The sequence below is a fragment of the Mus musculus genome, chromosome 17, assembly GCF_000001635.26.
Source record: "Mus musculus strain C57BL/6J chromosome 17, GRCm38.p6 C57BL/6J".
Classification (NCBI taxonomy): Eukaryota; Metazoa; Chordata; class Mammalia; order Rodentia; family Muridae; genus Mus; species Mus musculus.
In genome coordinates, this window is record NC_000083.6 from 32,746,331 (window position 1) to 32,751,096 (window position 4,766).

Below are 4,766 nucleotides of genomic sequence, written 5' to 3' on the forward strand. Positions count from 1 at the left end.
AGATCTTGAAGTGGAGTGGCCACACAGGCTGCTCCTCCAGGCAGGCTGTCAGGGGTGTTTAGCAGGGGTAGATGTAACTGAGCAACTAAAATTTAGGGCAGGTGAGAGGTGAGGACATAAGAATATTATTGATAAGGGCACGATTTTCCAGACAGGAGATAGTAGCGCCTGACAATTGTGTCAAGAGAAAAGTTGAAATTGAGCAACTGTCTGTGTCTTTTATCCATGGTTTCAAGGGAAGCTGGGTGGGGCTGTTAGTTTGACCCATTCCTGGAACTTGGGCAGGATAGTGAAAGCTACAACCAACAGTTCCCCAGCATTGTATGCATCTGAAAGGTTTCTCCCCGGCATGAACTCTTTCAGGTGCTTGAAGTTGAGTGGAGGAACTGAAGGCTTTCTGTGATGAATAAAAAAACTATGGCTTCTTGCCAGTGAGACCTTCCTTATGTCTTCTTCAAGATTTGGAACTACAGAAGGCTTTCCTACATTGCTTTCAATCATGGAGTTTTTCTGCAGTGTGGTTTCTTCTGTGGGCTAGAAGAGAACAGTTTGTACAAAATGGATTCTTCCACTGGTATCATATGAAAAGTTTCACTCTGGACTGGAGAGATCGCTCAGTGATTGACTGCTCTTCCAGAGGGCTTGAGTTCAATTCTCAGCAACCACATGGTGGTTTGCAACCATCTGTAATGGGATCTGATGCCCTCTTCTGGTGTACATAAAGACAGTGCTCATATACATTAAATAAATAAATAAATTCTTTTAAAAAGTTTCACTGTGTTATGATCTTCTGTTTTTTAAGTGAGCAGGGCTGCAGTGTTATCACATTGTTTGCACAGATACAGTGGAGTCCACGGTTAATCTCTTTATGTTTACACAGCTACTTGGAGGCCTTCCCACATTGCTCACAAACAGGGATTCTTGGCTCTATGAATTACTTCATGTCTTTGCAATTCCTTGAAAGACAAGAAGGATTTCTCACATGCCTTATACACGTAGTGTTTCTCATCAGTATGTATTCCTTCGTGTGTGTTTTTTCTTTAAATATTGGGAAGAGCAAAGGTGTTCTTACTCTGTTTATATACATAGAATTTCTTTTGACTGTTACACTATTCATGTCTTTGAAAGGAATTGGAAGAAATGAAAAGTTTCTCACATTGCTTACACTTATGGTGTTTTTTTTCTCTAATGAAAGTCCTTGCATGATTTTGAGCATGTCTAAAATATCAAAAGTATAACCCTATGATTTTAGGATGAGTTTATATTTTAAAACAATTCTCTCTTTATGCTTCTGAAAGGACAGTGGGGAACTAAATACGTTCTCAGATTCCTTATGTTTACATATTTCTTTCCATATTCTTGATCCTCATATAGTTTCTTTGAGTAGTACACTTAGAGATATAAAGCCAACACCTATTTCTCCACATACCCAATTTTCACTTATGGGTACTTCTCAGTGGCATTCTGGATTCACAATAAAAATGCTTTGGAATGTAGTTGAAGATTTTTACACACTGATGACATTTTTTTTTTACATTCACATGGTTTCTCCTCCAAATGTCTGCCTGAAAAATGAAAAAAAAACCCAAACAAATAAAAACAAAACCATTACTAAGATTTTGGTTCTTAATGATTTGCTATATAATGGATAATAACATGATCTGTAAATGTTTTAACATGTTCCGATTATATGCTCTGAAAAATGTTCTAAGGATAGCAAAATACAGACTATACTGTTCACGTGCGTTATATCATCTTCATGTCTGGAAAGCATTAAATGTTTATGTCACATTTAAATACACAATATTGTGTCCATTTTTGATGCACAATACTAGTGACAAAAATAACTCTGGATCTGGATTTGGGGAATACTTGATATCCATTAGGAATGTTGCTATTTGGTCCAGTACAAAAAAAAATAAGTGGCTTACTTTTGTTTTGTACATGCCTTATACTCAAAGCTTATAGGTAAATCAACATAGTATTTTAAACAATGTCATGTATGAAATGAAGTTTGTGTGTTTCCAATACTGGAACACTTGATGCTCTGATTGCTGAGTCTTAGATACATACAGTTTTAGAGAAAATTACTCAAGATTAAATCTTTTTGTTGCTGATGTATTTGTTTGTTGGTTTACTTTTTTCTGAAACATCATACTGAGATTCTTGAGAATCATTACTGACTCTTAGGGGTATGAATGACCTTGTTTTCATCAGGGATGTTGGTACTCATTTTCACATTCTCATTTGTTCTTCTAAAAGACAGGCCAAGAAAAATCACTAGGAATAATACTACTACAAAAATATTACCATGGAAAAAATATCAGATTGTATTTCAATTCCCAGTATAAAGTGAGTCACTTGACATATTTACCCAAATACTTCTTTACCATATTTCAATCCATGCAGCAGTACTGATGAGCCAGAAGCACTTGGTTTTTAATACAATAGTATCTTTGTCTATGGAGACTAGGTTCCTCAAGGGTTCCCACATCACATCTTTATTAAAATCCCTTTGGTTTGAATCAACTTAGTTTACTCCCCTGGTTGAAGTTCACAGTCATGTTCTTAAAGGTAACTGACTCCTAAATAAGCAAACACATGTTGCCACAAGAGTGAGCTTCACAGTGTAGGAGGTTCAAACTCAATTTGTAAGAAGTTGACATAGCCTTAGGTTCTGCACATGTCCGAGTCACATTTTATTGTCACGCTTGTGGTGGTTTGAATAGGAGTGGCCCCCATAGACTCATATTTGAATGCTTGCTCATTAGGGAGCAGGGCTATTTGAGTGGGATTAGGAGGTGTGCTCTTATTAGAGGAAGTGTGTTAGTGAAGAGTGGGCTTTGTGTCTCCAGAAGCCCAAGCCAAGCCTAAGGGTTCTCTTGCAGCTACCTGAGCATCTGTATATAGAACTACCAAGCTCCTTCTCCAGCACCATGCTGCATACTGTCAAACTTCCCACCATTATCACAATGGACCAAACCTCGGAACTATAGGTGAGTGTCAACTAAATGTTTTCTTTTATAAGAGTTGCCATGGTCATAGTGTCTCTTCACACAGAACACTAAGACAATGCTTTTATTGTTTATACATATGAAAGGCATCTCACGCCTTAATTCTAACAGTTTATTGAAGTTCTCTGGTAAAGCAACAGCAAAATAGAATCATCCTTTGTGCTGGTTGCTTGCACTGGTTTCTCTTTGTGACTGGGTCAGTTTAACAACTGATAAATTGTGGTTACCAAATGCTTACAAGAGAACAAAACCAAATCAAACCAAACCAAAAACAAAGCCAAAACCAAACAAGAACAAAACCTCCCACCTATCATGAGACTGCATAGTCTTTATAATTCCAAAAGAAAAAAATTCTACTTCATTTGGTGTGATGGTTAGCTTTAACTGTCAACTTAACACAACCTAGCATTTCCTGGGAAGAAGAGTTTCAATGAGGGAATGTCTGCATTGGTTTGATTTGTGGGCATGTCTCTGAGGGATTGTCTTAAGTAAATCAATATGCGACGAGGCAGACTACTATGGTAGATGAACAGGAATGTCGGAATTGTATAAAAGTAGAGAAATCAGGCTGAGAACAAGTAAACAAGCAAAGGAGCATTTATTGATTCATTTCCCTCTGCTCCTGACTGTGAAGGCAATGTGACCAGTAATCTGAACTTCCTGCCTTATATACCCCACGTAACCCAAGCTTCACTGTATGTGTGTCTGTATGTCTGTCCTTTCTTAGTTTTCTCTCCATCTGTGATGAAGGATCAGAGAATCAAATTATGCAGGACATGGGGAAAAGGTAGATTTAAACAAAATTTTAAAGTGATTAAAGTGTATGCACGCATAAACACATAGTCTACATATGCTTATTTTTTATATTATTTACAAAGTACCAAATTGGCTTTGTAGAATGAGTGAGTACTTATATAAATTAAAACTGTCAAATTGGTCCAAATTCCTTCTATTCATAATATAAGTCTAATTTTAAAATAAAAAGTCCTGATTCTGGCTGCCCCAGCAGGTTATGTATCCTCAATAAGACTGTTATTTGTTTGATCTTCTTTTACCTTCATCTTTGTCTCAATTCTGATTCTATAAGATAGGCAAGAAAATTCCATATTCTGCTGGGCAGTGATGGTACACACCTTTATTCTCAGTTCTTGAAAGGCAGAGGTAAGGTGGAACTCCATTTTTTGAGGCCACCCTGGTCTACAAAGTGAGTTCCAGGACAGTTGAGACTACACAGAGAAATCCTATCTTGAAAACAAAAACAAGAGAAAAGAAATGTCCCTATTTTTAAAAATACTAGCTCTCAGGCCCTCGTGTGAGAGTACTCCCGTGAGTCTCTGTTGCTCCTGAAGTTCAAGACAGCTACAGATAGAAAAGGATGACTGTCTCTGGGCTTTCAGTTTTCCCAAAGGATTGGTTCAGGATTTTCCCTGTCCAATCACATTAGGGCAGCCAAGAGGCCTGTGATTGGACAGGGAAAAGGGAGGCGGAGCTATGAGTGGGAGAAACCAGACAGCGTCTCAGGGGAGAAGGAGGAAGGAGAATGGAGGCAGATATGAACCAGCGTGGCTTGAACCAGCCATAGTTATGATATCTTAAGGTTAGAATAATTGGGATAAAGCTTCTATCATTATCAGTTGGCTCTGAAATTATTGTATTGGCATCTTGTAAATTGTGATCTTATTGATACATAAATCTGATTGGTTAACTATAAGCTTTAAGAGTTTTAATTCTACTGGGTGTCGTGATGGCTGA